Source organism: Oncorhynchus tshawytscha, unplaced genomic scaffold (assembly GCF_018296145.1).
Source record: "Oncorhynchus tshawytscha isolate Ot180627B unplaced genomic scaffold, Otsh_v2.0 Un_scaffold_3804_pilon_pilon, whole genome shotgun sequence".
Classification (NCBI taxonomy): domain Eukaryota; kingdom Metazoa; phylum Chordata; class Actinopteri; order Salmoniformes; family Salmonidae; genus Oncorhynchus; species Oncorhynchus tshawytscha.
The window spans coordinates 137,095-164,339 of NW_024609450.1; the positions used below are offsets into that span (position 1 = coordinate 137,095).

Consider the following 27,245-nt stretch of genomic DNA (forward strand, 5'->3'; position numbering starts at 1 on the left):
ATTCCAAGCGAATGGTTGTTTGCTTAGTGAGTTGGTGCTTCGGCAGAGAAAATAATCACCTAACGTGGGGCTCGAACCCACGACCCTGAGATTAAGAGTCTCATGCTCTACCGACTGAGCTAGCCAGGTAGCACATAAGTGATTTTGACTTGGTTTGAATATCGTACATCCCAGTTTCTGCAAAATATGGGGATCAGTGAGTGTTGTTGATGGATCCTGTGATGCAATCTGTTAGTGTTGTACTTATACAGCAGTATACAGCAATTAGATGCGAAGGTTATGAGTTCAAGCCCCACCAGGAGCAAGTATTCTTCTTGAAGCCTCTGCCTGTCTATTTCTTGTCAAGAAAAGGAGCATTTACTCAACCCATTTAGGAGTTCAATTAATCGGTAATAGGTATGTCATTGAGATGACAGGTCAGAGTGCAGGCAGAGATAGAATACAAATTCATAGCCTTCTGTATCACCAGCTATGCAGGGTGGCAAGCCTGCTCAAAATTCCAAGCGAATGGTTGTTTGCTTAGTGAGTTGGTGCTTCGGCAGAGAAAATAATCACCTAACGTGGGGCTCGAACCCACGACCCTGAGATTAAGAGTCTCATGCTCTACCGACTGAGCTAGCCAGGTACCTCAAAAGTGATTTTGACTTGGTTTGAATATCGTACATCCAGTTTCTGCAAAATATGGGGATCAGTGAGTGTTGTTGATGGATCCTGTGATGCAATCTGTTAGCGTGTTGTACTTATACAGCAGTATACAGCAATTAGATGCGAAGGTTATGAGTTCAAGCCCCACCAGGAGCAAGTATTCTTCTTGAAGCCTCTGCCTGTCTATTTCTTGTCAAGAAAAGGAGCATTTACTCAACCCATTTAGGAGTTCAATTAATCGGTAATAGGTAAGTCATTGAGATGACAGGTCAGAGTGCAGGCAGAGATAGAATACAAATTCATAGCCTTCTGTATCACCAGCTATGCAGGGTGGAAAGCCTGCTCGAAATTCCAAGCGAATGGTTGTTTTTGCTAGTGAGTTGGTGCTTCGGCAGAGAAAATAATCACCTAACGTGGGGCTCGAACCCACGACCCTGAGATTAAGAGTCTCATGCTCTACCGACTGAGCTAGCCAGGTACCTCAAAAGTGATTTTGACTTGGTTTGAATATCGTACATCCCAGTTTCTGCAAAATATGGGGATCAGTGAGTGTTGTTGATGGATCCTGTGATGCAATCTGTTAGCGTGTTGTACTTATACAGCAGTATACAGCAATTAGATGCGAAGGTTATGAGTTCAAGCCCCACCAGGAGCAAGTATTCTTCTTGAAGCCTCTGCCTGTCTATTTCTTGTCCGGAAAATGATAATTTATTCAATCCATTTAGGAGTTCAATTCATCGGTAATAGGTATGTCATTGAGATGACAGGTCAGAGTGCAGGCAGAGATAGAATACAAATTCATAGCCTTCTGCATCACCAGCTATGCAGGGTGGCAAGCCTGCTCGAAATTCCAAGCAAATGGTTATTTGCTTAGTGAGTTGGTGCTTCGGCAGAGAAAATAATCACCTAACGTGGGGCTCTATCACACGACCCTGAGATTAAGAGTCTCATGCTCTACCGACTGAGCTAGCAAGGTACCTCAAAAGCGATTTTGACTTGGTTTGAATATCGTACATCACAGTTTCTTGCAAAATATGGGGATCAGTGAGTGTTGTTGATGGATCCTGTGTGCAATCTGTTAGCGTGTTTACTTATACAGCAGTATACAGCAATTAGATGACAAGGTTATGAGTTCAAGCCCCACCAGGAGCAAGTATTCTTCTTGAAGCCTCTGCCTGTCTATTTCTTGTCAAGAAAATGATAATTTATTCAATCCATTTAGGAGTTCAATTCATCGGTAATAGGTATGTCATTGAGATGACAGGTCAGAGTGCAGGCAGAGATAGAATACAAATTCATAGCCTTCTGTATCACCAGCTATGCAGGGTGGCAAGCCTGCTCGAAATTCCAAGCGAATGGTTGTTTGCTTAGTGAGTTGGTGCTTCGGCAGAGAAAATAATCACCTAACGTGGGGCTCGAACCCACGACCCTGAGATTAAGAGTCTCATGCTCTACCGACTGAGCTAGCCAGGTACCTCAAAAGTGATTTTGACTTGGTTTGAATATCGTACATCCCAGTTTCTGCAAAATATGGGGATCAGTGAGTGTTGTTGATGGATCCTGTGATGCAATCTGTTAGCGTGTTGTACTTATACAGCAGTATACAGCAATTAGATGCGAAGGTTATGAGTTCAAGCCCCACCAGGAGCAAGTATTCTTCTTGAAGCCTCTGCCTGTCTATTTCTTGTCAAGAAAAGGAGCATTTACTCAACCCATTTAGGAGTTCAATTAATCGGTAATAGGTAAGTCATTGAGATGACAGGTCAGAGTGCAGGCAGAGATAGAATACAAATTCATAGCCTTCTGTATCACCAGCTATGCAGGGTGGCAAGCCTGCTCAAAATTCCAAGCGAATGGTTGTTTGCTTAGTGAGTTGGTGCTTCGGCAGAGAAAATAATCACCTAACGTGGGGCTCTATCCCACGACCCTGAGATTAAGAGTCTCATGCTCTACCGACTGAGCTAGCCAGGTACCTCAAAAGCGATTTTGACTTGGTTTGAATATCGTACATCACAGTTTCTGCAAAATATGGGGATCAGTGAGTGTTGTTGATGGATCCTGTGATGCAATCTGTTAGCGTGTTTACTTATACAGCAGTATACAGCAATTAGATGCGAAGGTTATGAGTTCAAGCCCCACCAGGAGCAAGTATTCTTCTTGAAGCCTCTGCCTGTCTATTTCTTGTCAAGAAAAGGAGCATTTACTCAACCCATTTAGGAGTTCAATTAATCGGTAATAGGTAAGTCATTGAGATGACAGGTCAGAGTGCAGGCAGAGATAGAATACAAATTCATAGCCTTCTGTATCACCAGCTATGCAGGGTGGCAAGCCTGCTCGAAATTCCAAGCGAATGGTTGTTTGCTAAGTGAGTTGGTGCTTCGGCAGAGAAAATAATCACCTAACGTGGGGCTCGAACCCACGACCCTGAGATTAAGAGTCTCATGCTCTACCGACTGAGCTAGCCAGGTACCTCAAAAGTGATTTTGACTTGGTTTGAATATCGTACATCCCAGTTTCTGCAAAATATGGGGATCAGTGAGTGTTGTTGATGGATCCTGTGGTGCAATCTGTTAGCGTGTTGTACTTATACAGCAGTATACAGCAATTAGATGACAAGGTTATGAGTTCAAGCCCCACCAGGAGCAAGTATTCTTCTTGAAGCCTCTGCCTGTCTATTTCTTGTCCGGAAAATGATAATTTATTCAATCCATTTAGGAGTTCAATTCATCGGTAATAGGTATGTCATTGAGATGACAGGTCAGAGTGCAGGCAGAGATAGAATACAAATTCATAGCCTTCTGTATCACCAGCTATGCAGGGTGGCAAGCCTGCTCGAAATTCCAAGCGAATGGTTGTTTGCTTAGTGAGTTGGTGCTTCGGCAGAGAAAATAATCACCTAACGTGGGGCTCGAACCCACGACCCTGAGATTAAGAGTCTCATGCTCTACCGACTGAGCTAGCCAGGTACCTCAAAAGTGATTTTGACTTGGTTTGAATATCGTACATCCCAGTTTCTGCAAAATATGGGGATCAGTGAGTGTTGTTGATGGATCCTGTGATGCAATCTGTTAGCGTGTTGTACTTATACAGCAGTATACAGCAATTAGATGCGAAGGTTATGAGTTCAAGCCCCACCAGGAGCAAGTATTCTTCTTGAAGCCTCTGCCTGTCTATTTCTTGTCAAGAAAAGGAGCATTTACTCAACCCATTTAGGAGTTCAATTAATCGGTAATAGGTTTGTCATTGAGATGACAGTTCAGAGTGCAGGCAGAGATTGAATACAAATTAATAGCCTTCTGTTTCACCAGCTATGCAGGGTGGCAAGCCTGCTCAAAATTCCAAGCGAATGGTTGTTTGCTTAGTGAGTTGGTGCTTCGGCAGAGAAAATAATCACCTAACGTGGGGCGAACCCACGACCCTGAGATTAAGAGTCTCATGCTCTACCGACTGAGCTAGCCAGGTACCTCAAAAGTGATTTTGACTTGGTTTGAATATCGTACATCCCAGTTTCTGCAAAATATGGGGATCAGTGAGTGTTGTTGATGGATCCTGTGATGCAATCTGTTAGCGTGTTGTACTTTTACAGCAGTATACAGCAATTAGATGCGAAGGTTATGAGTTCAAGCCCCACCAGGAGCAAGTATTCTTCTTGAAGCCTCTGCCTGTCTATTTCTTGTCAAGAAAAGGAGCATTTACTCAACCCATTTAGGAGTTCAATTAATCGGTAATAGGTAAGTCATTGAGATGACAGGTCAGAGTGCAGGCAGAGATAGAATACAAATTCATAGCCTTCTGTATCACCAGCTATGCAGGGTGGCAAGCCTGCTCGAAATTCCAAGCGAATGGTTGTTTGCTAAGTGAGTTGGTGCTTCGGCAGAGAAAATAATCACCTAACGTGGGGCTCGAACCCACGACCCTGAGATTAAGAGTCTCATGCTCTACCGACTGAGCTAGCAAGGTACCTCAAAGTGATTTTGACTTGGTTTGAATATCGTACATCCCAGTTTCTGCAAAATATGGGGATCAGTGAGTGTTGTTTATGGATCCTGTGGTGCAATCTGTTAGCGTGTTGTACTTATACAGCAGTATACAGCAATTAGATGACAAGGTTATGAGTTCAAGCCCCACCAGGAGCCAGTATTCTTCTTGAAGCCTCTGCCTGTCTATTTCTTATCCGGAAAATGATAATTTATTCCATCTATTTAGGAGTTCAATTCATCGGTAATAGGTTTGTCATTGAGATGACAGTTCAGAGTGCAGGCAGAGATTGAATACAAATTCATAGCCTTCTGTTTCACCAGCTATGCAGGGTGGCAAGCCTGCTCGAAATTCCAAGCAAATGGTTATTAGCTAAGTGAGTTGGTGCTTCGGCAGAGAAAATATTCACCTAACGTGGGGCTCGAACCCACGACCCTGAGATTAAGAGTCTCATGCTCTACCGACTGAGCTAGCCAGGTACCTCAAAAGTGATTTTGACTTGGTTTGAATATCGTACATCCCAGTTTCTGCAAAATATGGGGATCAGTGAGTGTTGTTGATGGATCCTGTGATGCAATCTGTTAGCGTGTTGTACTTATACAGCAGTATACAGCAATTAGATGCGAAGGTTATGAGTTCAAGCCCCACCAGGAGCAAGTATTCTTCTTGAAGCCTCTGCCTGTCTATTTCTTGTCAAGAAAAGGAGCATTTACTCAACCCATTTAGGAGTTCAATTCATCGGTAATAGGTATGTCATTGAGATGACAGGTCAGAGTGCAGGCAGAGATAGAATACAAATTCATAGCCTTCTGTATCACCAGCTATGCAGGGTGGCAAGCCTGCTCAAAATTCCAAGCGAATGGTTGTTTGCTTAGTGAGTTGGTGCTTCGGCAGAGAAAATAATCACCTAACGTGGGGCTCGAACCCACGACCCTGAGATTAAGAGTCTCATGCTCTACCGACTGAGCTAGCCAGGTACCTCAAAAGTGATTTTGACTTGGTTTGAATATCGTACATCCCAGTTTCTGCAAAATATGGGGATCAGTGAGTGTTGTTGATGGATCCTGTGATGCAATCTGTTAGCGTGTTGTACTTATACAGGTACAGCAATTAGATGAAGGTTATGAGTTCAAGCCCCACCAGGAGCAAGTATTCTTCTTGAAGCCTCTGCCTGTCTATTTCTTGTCAAGAAAAGGAGCATTTACTCAACCCATTTAGGAGTTCAATTCATCGGTAATAGGTATGTCATTGAGATGACAGGTCAGAGTGCAGGCAGAGATAGAATACAAATTCATAGCCTTCTGTATCACCAGCTATGCAGGGTGGCAAGCCTGCTCGAAATTCCAAGCGAATGGTTGTTTGCTAAGTGAGTTGGTGCTTCGGCAGAGAAAATAATCACCTAACGTGGGGCTCGAACCCACGACCCTGAGATTAAGAGTCTCATGCTCTACCGACTGAGCTAGCCAGGTACCTCAAAAGTGATTTTGACTTGGTTTGAATATCGTACATCCCAGTTTCTGCAAAATATGGGGATCAGTGAGTGTTGTTTATGGATCCTGTGGTGCAATCTGTTAGCGTGTTGTACTTATACAGCAGTATACAGCAATTAGATGCGAAGGTTATGAGTTCAAGCCCCACCAGGAGCAAGTATTCTTCTTGAAGCCTCTGCCTGTCTATTTCTTGTCCGGAAAATGATAATTTATTCAATCCATTTAGGAGTTCAATTCATCGGTAATAGGTATGTCATTGAGATGACAGGTCAGAGTGCAGGCAGAGATAGAATACAAATTCATAGCCTTCTGTATCACCAGCTATGCAGGGTGGCAAGCCTGCTCGAAATTCCAAGCGAATGGTTGTTTGCTTAGTGAGTTGGTGCTTCGGCAGAGAAAATAATCACCTAACGTGGGGCTCGAACCCACGACCCTGAGATTAAGAGTCTCATGCTCTACCGACTGAGCTAGCCAGGTACCTCAAAAGTGATTTTGACTTGGTTTGAATATCGTACATCCCAGTTTCTGCAAAATATGGGGATCAGTGAGTGTTGTTGATGGATCCTGTGATGCAATCTGTTAGCGTGTTGTACTTATACAGCAGTATACAGCAATTAGATGCGAAGGTTATGAGTTCAAGCCCCACCAGGAGCAAGTATTCTTCTTGAAGCCTCTGCCTGTCTATTTCTTGTCAAGAAAAGGAGCATTTACTCAACCCATTTAGGAGTTCAATTCATCGGTAATAGGTATGTCATTGAGATGACAGGTCAGAGTGCAGGCAGAGATAGAATACAAATTCATAGCCTTCTGTATCACCAGCTATGCAGGGTGGCAAGCCTGCTCGAAATTCCAAGCGAATGGTTGTTTGCTTAGTGAGTTGGTGCTTCGGCAGAGAAAATAATCACCTAACGTGGGGCTCGAACCCACGACCCTGAGATTAAGAGTCTCATGCTCTACCGACTGAGCTAGCCAGGTACCTCAAAAGTGATTTTGACTTGGTTTGAATATCGTACATCCCAGTTTCTGCAAAATATGGGGATCAGTGAGTGTTGTTGATGGATCCTGTGATGCAATCTGTTAGCGTGTTGTACTTATACAGCAGTATACAGCAATTAGATGACGAAGGTTATGAGTTCAAGCCCCACCAGGAGCAAGTATTCTTCTTGAAGCCTCTGCCTGTCTATTTCTTGTCAAGAAAAGGAGCATTTACTCAACCCATTTAGGAGTTCAATTCATCGGTAATAGGTATGTCATTGAGATGACAGGTCAGAGTGCAGGCAGAGATAGAATACAAATTCATAGCCTTCTGTATCACCAGCTATGCAGGGTGGCAAGCCTGCTCAAAATTCCAAGCGAATGGTTGTTTGCTTAGTGAGTTGGTGCTTCGGCAGAGAAAATAATCACCTAACGTGGGGCTCAAACCCACGACCCTGAGATTAAGAGTCTCATGCTCTACCGACTGAGCTAGCCAGGTACCTCAAAAGTGATTTTGACTTGGTTTGAATATCGTACATCCCAGTTTCTGAAAAATATGGTGATCAGTGAGTGTTGTTTATGGATCCTGTGGTGCAATCTGTTAGCGTGTTGTACTTATACAGCAGTATACAGCAATTAGATGACAAGGTTATGAGTTCAAGCCCCACCAGGAGCAAGTATTCTTCTTGAAGCCTCTGCCTGTCTATTTCTTGTCTGATAATTTATTCAACCCATTTAGGAGTTCAATTCATCTTGTCATTGAGATGAAAGATCATTTATTCCACCCATTTAGGAGGAAGTTTCATGGGGCTTGAACCCTCAACCCTGAGATTTGGAGTCTCATGCTCTACCGACTAAGCCAGACAGGTACCTGATTTGGTCTGAATATCGTACAGCTCCGTTTCTGCAAAATATGATGATCAGGGAGATTGTTTGTTAATGGATCCTGTGGTGCAATTGTAACCAATGTGAAATGGCTAGTTGGCGTGGTGCGCGCTAATAGCATAACAATTGGTGATGTCACTTGCTCTGAGACCTTGAAGTAGTGGTTCCCCTTGCTCTGCAAGGGCTGAGGCTTTTAGGAAGCAATGGGTAACGATGCTTTGAGGGTGACTGTTGATGTGTGCAGAGGGTCCCTGATTCATGCCCGGGTAGGGGTGAGGGGACGGATTAAAGTTATACTGTTACATTGATGCTGTTGACCCGGATGGTTGATATTACCATCACCTACCCGCCAGTATTTATAGTTCTGGGACTGAGTACTGATAGAACCATCACCTACCCTACAGTATTTATAGTTCTGGGACTGAGTACTGATAGAACCATCACCTACCCTCCAGTATTTATAGTTCTGGGACTGAGTACTGATAGAACCATCACCTACCCTCCAGTATTTATAGTTCTGGGACTGAGTACTGATAGAACCATCACCTACCCTACAGTATTTATAGTTCTGGGACTGTATTTATAGTTCTGGGACTGAGTACTGATAGAACCATCACCTACCCTACAGTATTTATAGTTCTGGGACTGAGTACTGATAGAACCATCACCTACCCTCCAGTATGTATAGTTCTGGGACTGAGTACTGATAGAACCATCACCTACCCTACAGTATTTATAGTTCTGGGACTGAGTATTGATAGAACCATCCCCTACCCTCCAGTATTTATAGTTCTGGGACTGAGTACTGATAGAACCATCACCTACCCTACAGTATTTATAGTTCTGGGACTGAGTACTGATAGAACCATCACCTACCCTACAGTATTTATAGTTCTGGGACTGAGTACTGATAGAACCATCACCTACCCTACAGTATTTATAGTTCTGGGACTGAGTACTGATAGAACCATCACCTACCCTACAGTATTTATAGTTCTGGGACTGAGTACTGATAGAACCATCACCTACCCTACAGTATTTATAGTTCTGGGACTGAGTACTGATAGAACCAACTGGGTTCCTGACTGACTGAAACAATAGACTGACTGTCTGTCCTGATGTCACGTTATTATTAACATTATGATAATAACAGTATGATCAAAACAGTATGATCTCTGTGCTCCAATGGGAGTCTGGGTGGAGGATCCCCCCTGACCATCAGACCAATTAAATCTGCTCTCCACCAGGTCTGACCCCTCCGCCCATGAATATTCAGGAGGCAGAATGCAAATGAAACCACCGCGGACACACAGTCGTGCACCACACACACGCACGCACACACACACACACACACACGCGCGCACACACACACACACACAGACACACACACACACACACACACACACACACACACACACACACACACACACACACACACACACACAGCCGTGCACAACAAAGAGGTTGGGGGAGAACAAAGGAAGGAGGAACGTAGCCTCTCTCCTCCTCTCCTCTCCTTTCCTCTCCTTTCCTCTCCTCAGCCCCTTCCCTCCTGTCTTCCCTCTGCCTCCTCCTCCCTCTCCTCTCCTTTCCTCTCCTTTCCTCTCCTCTCCTCAGCCCCTTCCCTCCTTTCTTCCCTCTGCCTCCTCCCCACTCCTCCCCCCTCCTCTCCCCTCCTCTACTCTCCTCTCCTTTCCTCACTTCTGAAGGAGAACCAACACAGATGGAATCAGATCTAACACCATCACACTGAGAGGACAGAGGTTGAGCCTGAAATGATACCCTATCTCCTTTCTAGAGCACTGTGGGCCCTTCCTTTCTAGAGCACTGTGGGCCCTTCCTTTCTAGAGCATTATGGGGCCCTTCCTTTCTAGAGCACTGTGCACCCTTCCTTTCTAGAGCACTGTGGGCCCTTCCTTCATAGAGCACTGTGGGCCCTTCCTTTCTAGAGCATTAAAAATAATCCTGCAGCAACAGAAAATGTGAATCATTATGTGGATTATAATTAATGGACATTCTTGAAGGGGTTGATATATATTTTTCTTTAAGGCACGTTTCAAAGTGGAAATTACTTTAAAAGTATTTAAAAAAAAACTCAAATACACTACAAGTTTGCATTTCCTGCTGTGCACCACAACACATCAGGGGGGCCATAATCTCTGTGAATAAAAACCCTCAGAGCCTGTAAAGTACACCGAGTCTCCCATTTTAAAAACCCCAGAAAGGAGAGTAGAGAAGAGGATGTGTGCCGGTATGAAGCATTCATTTCAGTAAATAGTGGTGCTCTGGAAACAGCTTCTCCTCCTCAGGGGCAGAGACCCCATCAATATTAGATGAAGCAAGGGAACACCCTACAGACAGGAGACTGGTGAAACTGGCCAGAGACCCCGTCGTCAGAGGAACACCCTACAGACAGGAGACTGGTGAAACTGGCCAGAGACCCCATTTCAGACAGGAGACTGGTGAAACTGGCCAGAGACCCCGTCGTCAGACAGGAGACTGGTGAAACTGGCCAGAGACCCCGTCGTCAGACACCCTACAGACATGAGACTGGTGAAACTGGCCAGAGACCCCGTCGTCAGACAGGAGACTGGTGAAACTGGCCAGAGACCCCGTCGTCAGACAGGAGACTGGTGAAACTGGCCAGAGACCCCGTCGTCAGACAGGAGACTGGTGAAACTGGCCAGAGACCCCGTCGTCAGACAGGAGACTGGTGAAACTGGCCAGAGACCCCGTCATCAGACAGGAGACTGACAGGAAAATAGTAACAGCTCCCATTGCATAAAGAATACAATCTGTTGTTATTATATTATTAAACTATATTAGCTAAGCTGTTTTTTTCAAAATATAATTGTAATTCGTAATTCTTTCATATTATATTATTTTTATTATTGTATGTCTATACTAAATATAATATATTTTAATCATAATTTGTTTAACAATGAATCAAGTAAAGAAATCCTGCATCCACAGCACTAAATTGGGGATTTTATACAAGAAGGGAACAAGATGGATTGGATATCTTTATCAAATGAGTTATAAAGTGCTGTCTTCATAGATAGTGACATTAGATGGTGGAGCGGTGCCAAGCCAGCGGGGTGCAGGGGGTCTTCTTGTAAATATAAAAAATCTTTGGTCTTCATGTCTTCTTGTCAGTACAGACTTGGGGGGGGGGGCTTGTATCCTGGCAACGCGCCATTGTCTCCACATGGTGCAGGGAGAGGCCGGCCCTCAGAGGAGAGACAATCTACTGTAGCCAAGGTGGAGGGAGTGAAACGGTATGACAGACACACACTAATGTTAGGAACACTCTGTTTCCTTCCTGCTCCTCTCTGCCATGATGCATCTCCATCTCTGGTCACTCCTGGGTTCCTCCATATTGTCTGATGACATGTACAGTACATGGGCTGATAGCAGAGGCAGACTACAGTACATGGTCAGATATCAGAGGCAGACTACAGTACATGGGCTGATAGCAGAGGCAGACTACAGTACATGGGCTGATAGCAGAGACAGACTACAGTACATGGGCTGATAGCAGAGGCAGACTACGGTACATGGGCTGATAGCAGAAGCATACTACGGTACATGGGCTGATAGTAGAGGCAGACTACAGTACATAGGCTGATAGCAGAGGCAGACTACAGTGAAAGGGCTGATAGCAGAGGCAGACTACAGTACACGGGCTGATAGCAGAGGCAGACTACAGTACATGGGCTGATAGTAGAGGCAGACTACAGTACATGGGCTGATAGCAGAGACAGACTACAGTACATGGGCTGATAGCAGAGGCAGACTACAGTACATGGACTGATAGCAGAGGCAGACTACAGTACATGGGCGGATAGCAGAGGCAGACTACAGTACTTGGGCTGTTAGCAGAGGCAGACTACAGTACATGGGCTGATAGCAGAGGCAGACTACAGTACATGGGCTGATAGCAGAGGCAGACTACAGTACATAGGCTGATAGCAGAGGCAGACTACAGTACATGGGCTGATAGCAGAGGCAGACTACGGTACATGGGCTGATAGCAGAGGCAGACTACAGTACATGGGCTGATAGCAGAGGCAGACTACAGTGAAGGGCTGATAGCAGAGGCAGACTACAGTACATGGGCTGATAGCAGAGGCAGACTACGGTACATGGGCTGATAGCAGAGGCAGACTACAGTACATGGGCTGATAGCAGAGGCAGACTACAGTACATGGGCTGATAGCAGAGGCAGACTACAGTACATGGGCTGATAGCAGAGGCAGACTACAGTGAAGGGCTGATAGCAGAGGCAGACTACAGTACATGGGCTGATAGCAGAGGCAGACTACAGTACTTGGGCTGATAGCAGAGGCAGACTACGGTACATGGGCTGATAGCAGAGGCAGACTACGGTACATGGGCTGATAGCAGAGGCAGACTACAGTACATGGGCTGATAGCAGAGGCAGACTACAGTACATGGGCTGATAGCAGAGGCAGACTACAGTACATTGGCTGATAGCAGAGGCAGACTACAGTGAAGGGCTGATAGCAGAGGCAGACTACAGTACATGGGCTGATAGCAGAGGCAGACTACAGTACTTGGGCTGATAGCAGAGGCAGACTACGGTACATGGGCTGATAGCAGAGGCAGACTACGGTACATGGGCTGATAGCAGAAGCATACTACGGTACATGGGCTGATAGTAGAGGCAGACTACAGTACATAGGCTGATAGCAGAGGCAGACTACAGTGAAGGGCTGATAGCAGAGGCAGACTACAGTACATGGGCTGATAGCAGAGGCAGACTACAGTACACGGGCTGATAGCAGAGGCAGACTACAGTACATGGGCTGATAGTAGAGGCAGACTACAGTACATGGGCTGATAGCAGAGACAGACTACAGTACATGGGCTGATAGCAGAGGCAGACTACAGTACATGGACTGATAGCAGAGGCAGACTACAGTACATGGGCGGATAGCAGAGGCAGACTACAGTACTTGGGCTGTTAGCAGAGGCAGACTACAGTACATGGGCTGATAGCAGAGGCAGACTACAGTACATGGGCTGATAGCAGAGGCAGACTACAGTACATAGGCTGATAGCAGAGGCAGACTACAGTGAAGGGCTGATAGCAGAGGCAGACTACAGTACATGGGCTGATAGCAGAGGCAGACTACAGTACTTGGGCTGATAGCAGAGGCAGACTACAGTACATGGGCTGATAGCAGAGGCAGACTACGGTACATGGGCTGATAGCAGAGGCATACTACGGTACATGGGCTGATAGCAGGCAGACTACAGTACATAGGCTGATAGCAGAGGCAGACTACAGTGAAGGGCTGATAGCAGAGGCAGACTACAGTACATGGGCTGATAGCAGAGGCAGATTACAGTACTTGGGCTGATAGCAGAGGCAGACTACAGTACATGGGCTGATAGCAGAGGCAGACTACGGTACATGGGCTGATAGCAGAAGCAGACTACGGTACATGGGCTGATAGTAGAGGCAGACTACAGTACATGGGCTGATAGCAGAGGCAGACTACAGTACATGGGCTGATAGCAGAGGCAGACTACAGTACATGGACTGATACAGAGGCAGACTACAGTACATGGGCTGATAGCAGAGGCAGACTACAGTACTTGGGCTGATAGCAGAGGCAGACTACAGTACATGGGCTGATAGCAGAGGCAGACTACAGTACATGGGCTGATAGAAGAGGCAGACTAAAGTAGATGGGCTGATAGCAGAGGCAGACTACAGTACATGGGCTGATAGCAGAGGCAGACTACAGTACATGGGCTGATAGCAGAGGCAGACTACAGTACATGGGCTGATAGCAGAGGCAGACTACAGTACATGGGCTGATAGCAGAGGCAGACTACAGTACATGGGCTGATAGCAGAGGCAGACTACAGTACATGGGCTGATAGCAGAGGCAGACTACAGTACATGGGCTGATAGCAGAGGCAGACTACAGTACATGGGCTGATAGAAGAGGCAGACTAAAGTAGATGGGCTGATAGCAGAGGCAGACTACAGTACATAGGCTGATAGCAGAGGCAGACTACAGTACATGGGCTGATAGAAGAGGCAGACTACAGTAATGGGCTGATAGCAGAGGCAGACTACAGTACATGGGCTGATAGCAGAGGCAGACTACAGTACATGGGCTGATAGCAGAGGCAGACTACAGTACATGGGCTGATAGCAGAGGCAGACTACAGTGAAGGGCTGATAGCAGAGGCAGACTACAGTACATGGGCTGATAGCAGAGGCAGACTACAGTACTTGGGCTGATAGCAGAGGCAGACTACAGTACATGGGCTGATAGCAGAGGCAGACTACGGTACATGGGCTGATAGCAGAGGCAGACTACAGTACATGGGCTGATAGCAGAGGCAGACTACAGTACATGGGCTGATAGCAGAGGCAGACTACAGTACATGGGCTGATAGCAGAGGCAGACTACAGTGAAGGGCTGATAGCAGAGGCAGACTACGGTACATGGGCTGATAGCAGAAGCATACTACGGTACATGGGCTGATAGTAGAGGCAGACTACAGTACATAGGCTGATAGCAGAGGCAGACTACAGTGAAGGGCTGATAGCAGAGGCAGACTACGGTACATGGGCTGATAGCAGAGAGGCAGACTACAGTACATGGGCTGATAGCAGAGGCAGACTACAGTACATGGGCTGATAGCAGAGGCAGACTATATGGGTGATAGTGAGATAGCAGAGGCAGACTACAGTACATGGGCTGATAGCAGAGACAGACTACAGTACATGGGCTGATAGCAGAGGCAGACTACAGTACATGGGCTGATATCAGAGGCAGACTACAGTACATGGGCTGATAGCAGAGGCAGACTACAGTACATGGGCTGATAGCAGAGGCAGACTACAGTGAAGGGCTGATAGCAGAGGCAGACTACAGTACATGGGCTGATAGCAGAGGCAGACAGTACATGGGCTGATAGCAGAGGCAGACTACGGTACATGGGCTGATAGCAGAGGCAGACTACAGTACATGGGCTGATAGCAGAGGCAGACTACAGTACATGGGCTGATAGCAGAGGCAGACTACAGTACATGGGCTGATAGCAGAGGCAGACTACAGTACATGGGCTGATAGCAGAGGCAGACTACAGTACATGGGCTGATATCAGAGGCAGACAATAGTGATGGTCAGATATCAGAGGCAGACTACGGTGATGGTCAGATATCAGAGGCAGACTACAGTGATGGTCAGATATCAGAGGCAGACTACAGACTCAATCAGTCTGAAGAGACATGGTCAGTACTAGTAAAGTGCCCTGCTCAAGGGCAACCAGCCGGTTGCCGGTTGCTGGTATCGCCTATGCATATGCATATCCTAGCTTCTGGGCCTGAGTAACAGGCAGTTTACTTTGGGCTTTTCATCCGGAGGTGAAAATACTGCCCCCTACCCAACAGAGGTTAAAGAACTGCTCTCGTGGTGCCCCAAATCCTAATAAGTTAATTGCTACATGATTAACTTAAATTGGATAACACTTTCTATGCCTCTTCCCTCTAACCACTAGGCTACCTGCCCCCCCCCCTCTAACCACTAGGCTACCTGCCTCCCCTCTAACCACTAGGCTACCTGCCTCCCCCTCTAACCACTAGGCTACCTGCCTCCCCCTCTAACCAGTAGGCTAACTGCCTCCCCCTTTAACCACTAGGCTACCTTATCCCCCTCTAACCACTAGGCTACCTGCCTCCCCTCTAACCACTAGGCTACCTTACCCCCTCTAACCACTAGGCTACCTTACCCCCTCTAACCATTAGGCTACCTGCCTGCCCCCTCTAACCACTAGGCTACCTTACCCCCTCTAACCACTAGGCTACCTGCCCCCCTCCAACCACTAGGCTACCTTACCCCCTCTAACCAGTAGGCTACCTGCCCCCCCTCTAACACACTAGGCTACCTGCCTCCCCCTCTAACCACTAGGCTACCTTACCCCCTCTAACCACTAGGCTACCTGCCTCCCCCTCAAACCACTAAACTACCTGCCCCCTCTAACCACTAGGCTACCTGCCTCCCCCTCTAACCACTAGGCTACCTTACCCCCTAACCACTAGGCTACCTGCCTCCCCCTCTAACCACTAGGCTACCTTACCCCCTCTAACCAGTAGGCTACCTGCCCCCCCTCTAACCACTAGGCTACCTTACCCCCTCTAACCAGTAGGCTACCTGCCTCCCCCTCCCCTCTAACCACTAGGCTACCTTACCCCCTCTAACCACTAGGCTACCTGCCCCCCCTCTAACCACTAGGCTACCTTACTCCCCTCTAACCAGTAGGCTACCTGCCTCCCCCCCTCCCCTCTAACCACTAGGCTACCTTACCCCCTCTAACCACTAGGCTACCCGCCCCCCTCTAACCACTAGGCTACCCCCTCTAACCACTAGGCTACCTTACCCCCTCTAACCACTAGGCTACCTTACCCCCTCTAACCACTAGGCTACCTGCCTCCCCCTCTAACCACTAGGCTACCTTACCCCCTCTAACCAGTAGGCTACCTTACCCCCCCTCTAACCAGTAGGCTACCTGCCTCCCCTCGAACCACTAGACTACCTCACCCCCTCTAACCACTAGGCTAACTGTCTCCCCCTTGAACCACTAGACTACCTGCCCCCTCTAACCACTAGGCTACCTGCCTCCCCCTCTAACCACTAGGCTACCTTACCCCCTAACCACTAGGCTACCTTACCCCCTCTAACCACTAGGCTAACTGCCTCCCCCTCTAACCACTAGGCTACCTTACCCCCTAACCACTAGGCTACCTGCCTCCCCTCTAACCACTGGGCTACCTTACCCCCTCTAACCACTAGGCTACCTTACCCCCTCTAACCACTAGGCTACCTGCCTCCCCCTCTAACCACTAGGCTACCTTACCCCCTAACCACTAGGCTACCTGCCTCCCCCTCTAACCACTGGGCTACCTTACCCCCTCTAACCAGTAGGCTACCTGCCCCCCCTCTAACCACTAGGCTACCCCCCTCTAACCACTAGGCTACCTTACCCCCTCTAACCACTAGGCTACCTGCCTCCCCCTCTAACCACTAGGCTACCTTACCCCCTAACCACTAGGCTACCTGCCTCCCCCTCTAACCACTGGGCTACCTTACCCCCTCTAACCACTAGGCTACCTGCCTCCCCCTCTAACCACTAGGCTACCTTACCCCCTCTAATCACACTAGGCTACCTGCCCCCCCTCTAACCACTAGGCTACCTTACCCCCCTAACCACTAGGCTACCTGCCTCCCCCTCTAACCACTGGGCTACCTTACCCCCCCTAACCACTAGGCTACCTGCCCCCCTCTAACCACTGGGCTACCTACCCCCCTCTAACCACTAGGCTACCTTGCCCCCCCCTCTAACCACTAGGCTACCCCCTCTAACCACTAGGCTACCTGCCCCCCCTCTAACCACTAGGCTACCTGCCTCCCCCTCTAACCACTAGGCTACCTTGCCCCCCTCTAACCACTAGGCTACCTTAGCCCCCTCTAATCACTAGGCTACCTTAGCCCCCTCTAACCACTAGGCACCCCCCTCTAACCACTAGGCTACCTTACCCCCTCTAACCACTAGGCTACCTACCCCCTTGTAACCAAATTAAACATAGTTAGTTGATTGGATAAATAACAGTCTTCAGGTGAATGTTAAAAGTCAGTATGAGTCAGGTGTTCGGTCCCATCCTGCTGTTGGACCTGGACCAGTCTGCTGTGAGACATCAGAGATCGTTTGTCACGCACTGAACTTAGAGAGACGTTTTATTTCTCTATTTGGTTAGGTCAGGGTGTGATTTTGGGTGGGCATTCTATGTTGTCTGTTTCTTTGTTTTTGGCCGAGTATAGTTCCCGATCAGAGGCAGCTGTCTATCGTTGTCTCTGATTGGGAATCATACTTAGGCAGCCCTTTTTCCCACTTTCTGTTGTGGGATCTTGTTTTTGTTAGTTGCTGGTTTAGCGCTACAATACTTTACGTGTCGTTTATCTTTCTTGGGTTTTTTTGGAGTTCATTTGAATAATTTTCATAATGTACTCCTACCACGCTGCACCTTGGTCTCCTACCACGCTGCACCTTGGTCTCCTACCACGCTGCACCTTGGTCTCCTACCACGCTGCACCTGGGTCTCCTACCACGCTGCACCTTGGTCTCCTACCACGCTGCACCTTGGTCTCCTACCACGCTGCACCTTGGTCTCCTACCACGCTGCACCTTGGTCTCCTACCACGCTTCACCTTGGTCTCGTTCCACGCTGCACCTTGGTCTCCTACCACGCTGCACCTTGGTCTCCTACCACGCTGCACCTTGGTCTCGTTCCGACGACAGCCGTAACATCGTTAAACACTGACATTCTGTCTGTGGTTCAGGTAATATGAATACTGAACTGTGCAGCTGCTCAAACCAACTCATTAGATGTCATTATTTTGCTTCCATATGAATAATCACAGGCAGGAGATTCCTACATTCATCCAATAATGAAGCAGGAAACTCTCAACATGATCACATCTCTGCTAAAAGCAAACGATACCCATTTTTCAGCTCATTTGCACAAAAAAAGCATTTTGCCTGGGTACCACTTTGAGATCAGCAGTTTCCTGAGTCCTAAGTGTGTAGTAATTTCAGTGATTAAATACTTGACAAAAGGCTCCCAGAAAGCCCCTGTACCCAACTAGCAATGTCCGCCTTGGACAAATAGGAAATATTGTTTGTGCTACAGAGAGATTGTGGAGATGGATCTAGCTAATGGAATTACATGTGTGTGTTGGCCTCTGGTTGTAAGTGCTGCTGCTTGCAGGCTGACTGACTGGGTGGCTGACTGACTTGCTGGCTGCCTGGCTGGCTAACTGTCTGGCTGACTGACTTGCTGGCTGGTTGGCATGCTAGTTATTGGAGCTGTGGAAATGAAAGCCTCTCTCTGCCTCACAGCCTCTTGGGTCAGGCTAATTAAAATTAGAATGGCTTCTCAGTCAGATGCAGATGATTTTAATGGGGGAGAGTTGGAGCTGGGGGAGAGGGGGAAGGGAGTTGGAGCTGAGGTAGGAGGGGAGAGGGGGAAGGGAGTTGGAGCTGGGCTGGGGGAGAGAGGGGGAGGAGGGGAGAGCGGGAAGGGAGTTGGAGGGGAGGGGGAAGGGAGTTGGAGCTGGGCTGGGGGAGAGGGGGAGGAGGGGAGAGGGGGAAGGGAGTTGGAGCTGGGGGAGCAGGGGAGAGTGGGAGGGAGTTGGAGCTGAGCTGGGGGAGGGAGGGAGGGAAGGAGGGGGAGGGAGTTGGAGCTGGGCTGGGGGGAGGGGGGGAGGAGGAGGGAGGAGGGAGGGGGAGGGAGACGGGGAAGGGAGTTGGAGCTGGGCTGGGGGAGAGGGGGAGGAGGAGAGGGGGAGATGGCGCTGGGCTGGGGGAGAGGGGGGGGAGAGGGGGAAGAGGGAGAAGAGGGGGGGGAGTTGGAGCTGGGCTGGGCTGGGGAAGGAGTTGGAGCTGGGCTGGGGAGGGGGGGGAGGGGAGCTGGGGGGGGAGGGGAGAGGGGGAAGGGAGTTGGAGCTGGGGGAGGCGGGGGAGAGTGGGAGGGAGTTGAGCTGGGCTGGGGGGAGAGGGGGAAAGAGGAGGAGAGAGGGGGAGGGAGTTGGAGCTGGGCTGGGGGAGGAGGGAGAGGGGGGAGATGGAGCTGGGCTGGGGGGGAGAGGGGGGGGAGGGAGAGGAGGAGAGAGGGGGGGAGGAGGAGAGAGGGAGGGGAGCTGGGGGGAGGAGGAGAGAGGGGGAGAGGGAGTTGGAGCTGGGGGAGGGGGAGGAGGGGGAGAGGGGGAAGGGAGTTGGAGCTGGGCTGGGGCAGAGGAGGAGGAGAGAGGGGGAGGGAGTTGGAGCTGGGCTGGGGCAGAGAGGAGGAGGAGAGGGGGAGGGAGTTGGAGCTGGGCTGGGGGAGAGGGGAGAGGAGGAGGAGAGAGGGGGAGGGAGTTGGAGCTGGGCTGGGGGAGGGGGGGAGGAGGAGAGAGGGGGAGGGAGTTGGAGCTGGGTTGGGGGAGAGGGGGGGGAGGAGGAGGAGAGAGGGGGAGGGAGTTGGAGCTGGGCTGGGGGAGAGGGGGAGGGAGGAGGGAGAGGGGGGGAGGGGGAGGGAGGGAGGGGAGAGGGGGGAGGAGGGAGAGGGGGTGGAGAGGGGGAGGGAGTTGGAGCTGGGGAGGAGGGGAGAGTGGGGGTGTCCTCGGATGGGGCCACAGTGTCTCCTGACCCCTCCTGTCTCAGCCTCCAGTATTTATGCTGCAGTAGTTTATGTGTCGGGGGGCTAGGGTCGGTTTGTTATATCTGGAGTACTCCTCCTGTCCTAATCGGTGTCCTGTGTGGATCTAAGTGTGCGTTCTCTAATTCTCTCCTTCTCTCTTTCTCTCTCTCGGAGGACCTGAGCCCTAGGACCATGCCCCAGGACTACCTGACATGATGACTCCTTGCTGTCCCCAGTCCATCTGACCGTGCTGCTGCTCCAGTTTCAACTGTTCTGCCTTATTATTATTCGACCATGCTGGTCATTTATGAACATTTGAACATCTTGGCCATGTTCTGTTATAATCTCCACCCGGCACAGCTAGAAGAGGACTGGCCACCCCACATAGCCTGGTTCCTCTCTAGGTTTCTTCCTAGGTTTTGGCCTTTCTAGGGAGTTTTTCCTAGCCACCGTGCTTCTACACCTGCATTGCTTGCTGTTTGGGGTTTTAGGCTGGGTTTCTGTACAGCACTTTGAGAAATCAGCTGATGTACGAAGGGCTATATAAATAAATTTGATTTGATTTGATTTTTGATTTGAGAGTGGGAGGGAGTTGGAGCTGGGCTGGGGGAGAAGGGGAGGGGGGGAGGAGGGGAGAGGGGGAAGGGAGTTGGAGCTGGGGGAGGAGGGGATTGTGGGAGGGAGTTGGAGCTGGGCTGGGGGAGAGGGGGAGGAGGATAGAGGGGGAGATGGAGCTGGGCTGGGGAGAGGGGGAGGAGGATAGAGGGGGAGGAGGAGAGAGGGAGGGGAGAGGGGGGAGGAGGAGAGGGGGAGAGGGGGAAGAGGAGAGGGGGGAGGGAGTTTGAGCTGGGCTGGGGGAGAGGGGGGGAGGAGGAGAGAGGGGGTGGGAGATGGAGCTGGGCTGGGTGAGAGGGGGAGGGCGATGGTGCTGGACTGGGAGATTTTGTATGAGAGAGGGGGTAGGAGATATGGGGTCTGAGAGAGGGGGAGGAGATATGGGGTCTGAGAGTGGGGGAGGAGATATGGGGTCTGAGAGAGGGGGAAGAGAGCACAGGAGGCTGGTGACACCTTAATTGGGGAGGACGGGCTCGTGGTAATGGAGTGGAATCAGTGGAATGGTATCAAACACATCCAAACACGTGGTTTCCATGGTTTCTAGGTGTTTGATGACATTCCATTTGCTCCCTTCTGGCCGTTATTATGAGCCGTTCTCCCCTCAGCAGCGGGGAGAGTGGGGGGAGGAGAGGGGGAGGGGAGATGGAGCGGGGTCTGGGGAGAGTGGGGAAGAGGGGAGGAGAGGGGGAGGGGAGATGGAGAGGGGCTGGGGGAGACGGGGGGGAGGAGAGGGGGAGGGAGATGGAGTGGGTCTGGGGAGAGTGGGGATGAGGGGAGGAGAGGGGGAGGGAGATGGAGTGGGTCTGGGGAGAGTGGGGATGAGGGGAGGAGAGGGGGAGGGAGATGGAGTGGGTCTGGGGAGAGTGGGGATGAGGGGAGGAGAGGGGGAGGGAGATGGAGTGGGTCTGGGGAGAGTGGGGATGAGTGGAGGAGGGAGGGGAGGGGTCTGGGGAGAGATGAGGGGGGGGGAGACGGGGGAGGGGGGGGAGATGGGTCTGGGGAGAGTGGGGATGAGGGGGGAGGAGAGGGGGAGGGGAGATGGAGCGGGGTCTGGGGAGAGTGGGGATGAGGGGGAGGAGGGGGTGGGGAGGGAGGGGGCTGGGGGGAGATGGGGGAGGGGGAGATGGAGGGGGAGGGGGGAGGGCTGGGGAGAGGGGGAGAGGGGGGGGGAGATGGAGTGGGTCTGGGGAGAGTGGGGATGAGGGGAGGAGAGGGGGAGGGAGATGGAGTGGGTCTGGGGAGAGTGGGGATGAGGGGAGGAGAGGGGGAGGGAGATGGAGCAGGGGGAATCAAGGGAGACAAGAGAGGAGGATGGGGAAGAGATGGAAGCACACAAATTAAATTAGCATTTTTTGAAGAAAGTAAAGTGTGTGTATCACATTTTATTTAACCAGGAAAATAAGAACAAATTATTACACGGATGTCCTGGCAAGAGGAGAAGACTGGCAACAGCACAAATACACCAGCAAACAGACAGGGGATCTGTGTGTGTGTGTCGGAGGTGTGTGTATGTGTGTGTGTGTGTGTGTGTGTGTATGTAGGCGTGGGTGGTGTGTGTGTGTGTGTGTGCCATGCTCTTCTGCGTCTGGATGAGAAGCTTATCTTCACTCAAAGCTCTTCAGCCTGACAAGGACAGCATTTAGACTCTTCAGCCTGACAAGGACAGCATTTAGACTCTGCAGCCTGACAAGGACAGCATTTAGACGCTTCAGCCTGACAAGGACAGCATTTAGACTCTTCAGCCTGACAAGGACAGCCTTTAGACTCTTCAGCCTGACAAGGACAGCCTTTAGACTCTTCAGCCTGACAAGGACAGCCTTTAGACTCTTCAGCCTGACAAGGACAGCATTTAGACTCTTCAGTCTGACAAGGACAGCATTTAGACTCTTCAGTCTGACAAGGACAGCATTTAGACTCTTCAGTCTGATAAGGACAGCATTTAGACTCTTCAGCCTGACAAGGACAGCATTTAGACTCTTCAGTCTGACAAGGACAGCATTTAGACTCTTCAGTCTGATAAGGACAGCATTTAGACTCTTCAGCCTGACAAGGACAGCATTTAGACTCTTCAGTCTGACAAGGACAGCATTTAGACTCTTCAGTCTGATAAGGACAGCATTTAGACTCTTCAGTCTGATAAGGACAGCATTTAGACTCTTCAGCCTGATAAGGGCAGCCTTTAGTTGCCAGAATATTTTGTTTATTTTTTTTCATGTAGAAAATCAGTGGTAATGTTCAGAGGATGGCTTGGATGAATGGTAACGTCTGAATGCCTGAAGTCTGACCTCGTCTGAGATGACCCAGTTCAACGAGTGGAAATGGAAAAGACGTTGTAGATGTTTACACTATCATCCTTTCTGTTGATATTTACTCTACTATCATCCTTTCTGTTGATATTTACTCTACTATCATCCTTTCTGTTGATATTTTACACTGCTCTCATCCTTTCTGTTGATATTTACACTACTATCATCCTTTATGTTGATATTTACACTGCTCTCATCCTTTCTGTTGATATTTACACTACTATCATCCTTTATGTTGATATTTACACTGCTCTCATCCTTTCTGTTGATATTTACACTGCTATTATCCATTTCTGTTGATATTTACACTGCTATCATTCATTCTGTTGATATTTACACTGCTATCATCCTTTCTGTTGATATTTACACTACTATCATCCTTTCTGTTGATATTTACACTACTATCATCCTTTCTGTTGATATGTACACTGCTATCATCCTTTCTGTTGATATTTACACTGCTATCATCCTTTCTGTTGATATTTACACTGCTATCATCCATTTCTGTTGATATTTACACTGCTATCATCCATTTCTGTTGATATTTACACTGCTATCATCCATTTCTGTTGATATTTACACTGCTATCATCCTTTCTGTTGATATTTACACTGCTATCATCCTTTCTGTTGATATTTACTCTACTATCATCCTTTCTGTTGATATTTACACTGCTATCATCCTTTCTGTTGATATTTACACTACTATCATCCTTTCTGTTGATATTTACACTACTATCATCCTTTCTGTTGATATTTACACTGCTCTCATCCTTTCTGTTGATATTTACACTGCTATTTACATCTATTTCTTTGATATTTACACTGCTATCATCCATTTCTGTTGATATTTACACTGCTATCATTCATTCTGTGGATATTTACACTACTATCATCCTTTCTGTTGATATTTACTCTACTATCATCCATTTCTGTTGATATTTACACGATTATCATCCATTTCTGTTGATATTTACACTGCTATCATCCATTTCTGTTGATATTTACACTGCTATCATCCTTTCTGTTGATATTTACACTGCTATCATCCTTTCTGTTGATATTTACACTGCTCTCATCCTTTCTGTTGATATTTACACTGCTCTCATCCTATTTTGATATTGAAATGGACAATAAATACATCTTGCCAGTGTCATTTAGTTAACCCTTTTTAGTGAATAGGCTGGCAGAGATGTGAACAACCCCCCCCTCTCCTGTTAGGAGGGGAGGGGCTAGCAGAGATGTGAACAACCCCCCCCTCCCCCCTCTCCTGTTAGGAGGGGAGGGGCTAGCAGAGATGTGAACAACCCCCCCCTCCCCCCTCTCCTGTTAGGAGGGGAGGGGCTAGCAGAGATGTGAACAACCCCCCCTCCCCCTCTCCTGTTAGGAGGGGAGGGGCTAGCAGAGATGTGAACAACCCCCCCCTCCCTCTCCTGTTAGGAGGGGAGGGGCTAGCAGAGATGTGAACAACCCCCCCTCCCCCTCTCCTGTTAGGAGGGGAGGGGCTAGCAGAGATGTGAACAACCCCCTCCCCCTCTCCTGTTAGGAGGGGAGGGGCTAGCAGAGATGTGAACAACCCCCCCCCCCCTCTCCTGTTAGGAGGGGAGGGGCTAGCAGAGATGTGAACAACCCCCTCCCCCCTCTCCTGTTAGGAGGGGAGGGGCTAGCAGAGATGTGAACAACCCCCCTCCCCCTCTCCTGTTAGGAGGGGAGGGGCTAGCAGAGATGTGAACACCCCCCTCCCCCCTGTTGAGGGGAGGGGAGGGGCTAGCAGAGATGTGAACAACCCCCCCCCCCCCTCTCCTGTTAGGAGGGGAGGGGCTAGCAGAGATGTGAACAACCCCCCTCCCCCTCTCCTGTTAGGAGGGGAGGGGCTAGCAGAGATGTGAACAACCCCCCTCCCCCTCTCCTGTTAGGAGGGGGGGCTAGCAGAGATGTGAACAACCCCCCCCTCTCCTGTTAGGAGGGGAGGGGCTAGCAGAGATGTGAACAACCCCCTCCCCCTCTCCTGTTAGGAGGGGAGGGGCTGGCAGAGATGTGAACACCCCCCCCCCCTCTCCTGTTAGGAGGGTAGGGGCTGGGCAGTTTTACAACTTAACCCCCACTTCATAAATCCCGTAAAGAGACTCTCCCTGGCCATGCAGTATGGAGAGAGAGAGAGTTCCACAGAAGAACAAAGAAACTCCCTCCAAATTCTACTACGTCCCAGAATTTGAGAATAGAACAATGCTCATATTTTGGAGAATGTGTAACCGGTCAGTGGAGAAGCCAGCTACAACATTGTCCGTTTTGTTTTGTGTTTGTGACCTCATGAAAGACAATCCAACCCCATTACTCTAACTCTGTTTATACAGGTTCCTCAATTATGAGGCTTGCATCTAATTATTGTATCAAATGAATGAGTAAAGGTGAAACTATTTGCGAAATTATGTAATGTGATGTTAACCTTTTAAAATGAGGGAATTAGCCTTCATTGTAAAGGTTGACTGTCAGTAGCCACGCCCAAGTGAATAGGCATTGGTTGGAAATCATGAACCAACCCCTTTTCTACATTTCTAAAAAAGCCCCCATGACCCAATGTCATGGGGGCTAATAACGGGAGTACTTGTCCTCATGTTTAAAAAGGGCTAATTCTAATTTCAACCCTACAGGCCAGGAAACATGAGAGCTTGCACTACACGTGAAATGGTATGAACTCTGAACTAACTGATCACTTAAAAAGAAGTGAGTCCTAGTTGACAGCCTAACAGACTGCAGCTGGAAAGGTAGCAAATCTAGTACGAGAACACTGATCGACGTGGACGAATCTCCAGAGTGAGATGAACCTCTCAGACCAGATAACCAACAATTTACCCACGTTCAGATGTGTAAGGGTTTTCCTCCTCTTCATCTGAAGAGGAGAGGCGAGAAGGATCGGAGGACCAATATGCGGCGTGGTAAGTGTCCATGGTTCTTTTAATAAGAAATACTTAACATGAACACAACTGAATACAAAAACAATAAACGTGAAAACGAACGAAAACCAAAACAGTACCGTGTGGTGAAAAACACGGAAACAAACACCCACCAACAAACAGTGAAACCCAGGCTACCTAAGTATGATTCTCAATCAGAGACAACTAATGACACCTGCCTCTGATTGAGAACTATACTAGGCCGAAACATAGAAATCCCAAAATCATAGAAAAACAAACATAGACTGCCCACCGCAACTCACGTCCCCTGACCATACTAAAGAAATACAAAACAAAGGAAATAAAGGTCAGAACGTGACAAGATGAGACTGACGTGAGGTAAAGAATAATTCATTGACAGAAGACTAATTGATCAGATATTCAAACATTTGAAGAGTTATATTTGGAAAATTATAACTTTGTAATCTGAATATTTTCAGTGGTGCCCCAACTTCCTAGGTAATTAAATTGACATGATTAGTTTAATCACATAATAATAATAATTACAGATAATTGATTTGATACAATAACAGTATTCACCTTTAATGATACCAAAGACAACACCAGACTCTGGAATTTCACAGATAATTGAATTCAGTGACTTTAGAAAGGATTGGATTACAGCCTGAATTTAACAAATCTCACCCATCTACACAAAATACCACATCATGACAAAGTGACATTTTTTATTTTTTTGTTGTAAAATGATTGAAAATGTCTTAGAAATATCTAATTTACATAAGTATTCACACCCCTGAGTGTTAGAATCACATGTGGCAGCGACTACAGCAGCGAGTCTTTATGGGTACAGTACCAGTCAACATTTTGGAAACACCTACTCATTCAAGGTGTTTTCTTGATTTTATTTGTACTATTTTCTACATTGTTGAATAATAGTGAAAAATTCAAAACTATGAAATAACACATATGGAATCACGTAGTAACCAAAAAGGTGTTACAAAAATCAAAATAGATTTGATCTTTTATATTCTTCAAAGAAGAACCTTCTTCTTCACCCTTTGCCTTGATGACAGCTTTGCACACTCTTGGCATTCTCTCAACCATCTTCATGAGGAATGCTTTTCCAACGGTCTTGAAGGAGTTACCACATATGCTGAGCACTTGTTGGCTGCTTTTCCTTCACTCTGCGGTCCAACTCTTCCTAAACCATTTCA

At 48.4% G+C, this 27,245-nt stretch overlaps 11 non-coding genes across 11 annotated transcripts; all 11 read right to left on the reverse strand.

The window, feature by feature from the left end:
- Positions 1–56: 56 nt before the first annotated feature.
- On the reverse strand, positions 57–129 carry trnak-cuu. Its single transcript has one exon. It is a non-coding gene; the product is annotated as a tRNA-Lys (tRNA).
- A 423-nt stretch (positions 130–552) lies between these two features.
- On the reverse strand, positions 553–625 carry trnak-cuu. The gene has a single exon. It is a non-coding gene; the product is annotated as a tRNA-Lys (tRNA).
- Positions 626–1,050: 425 nt separating this feature from the next.
- Positions 1,051–1,123, reverse strand: trnak-cuu. Its single transcript has one exon. It is a non-coding gene; the product is annotated as a tRNA-Lys (tRNA).
- Positions 1,124–2,045: 922 nt separating this feature from the next.
- Positions 2,046–2,118, reverse strand: trnak-cuu. The gene has a single exon. It is a non-coding gene; the product is annotated as a tRNA-Lys (tRNA).
- A 922-nt stretch (positions 2,119–3,040) lies between these two features.
- trnak-cuu lies at positions 3,041–3,113 on the reverse strand. The gene has a single exon. It is a non-coding gene; the product is annotated as a tRNA-Lys (tRNA).
- A 425-nt stretch (positions 3,114–3,538) lies between these two features.
- Positions 3,539–3,611, reverse strand: trnak-cuu. Its single transcript has one exon. It is a non-coding gene; the product is annotated as a tRNA-Lys (tRNA).
- A 1,418-nt stretch (positions 3,612–5,029) lies between these two features.
- trnak-cuu lies at positions 5,030–5,102 on the reverse strand. Its single transcript has one exon. It is a non-coding gene; the product is annotated as a tRNA-Lys (tRNA).
- Positions 5,103–5,527: 425 nt separating this feature from the next.
- Positions 5,528–5,600, reverse strand: trnak-cuu. Its single transcript has one exon. It is a non-coding gene; the product is annotated as a tRNA-Lys (tRNA).
- Positions 5,601–6,019: 419 nt separating this feature from the next.
- Positions 6,020–6,092, reverse strand: trnak-cuu. Its single transcript has one exon. It is a non-coding gene; the product is annotated as a tRNA-Lys (tRNA).
- Positions 6,093–6,517: 425 nt separating this feature from the next.
- On the reverse strand, positions 6,518–6,590 carry trnak-cuu. The gene has a single exon. It is a non-coding gene; the product is annotated as a tRNA-Lys (tRNA).
- A 425-nt stretch (positions 6,591–7,015) lies between these two features.
- Positions 7,016–7,088, reverse strand: trnak-cuu. Its single transcript has one exon. It is a non-coding gene; the product is annotated as a tRNA-Lys (tRNA).
- Positions 7,089–27,245: the final 20,157 nt, after the last annotated feature.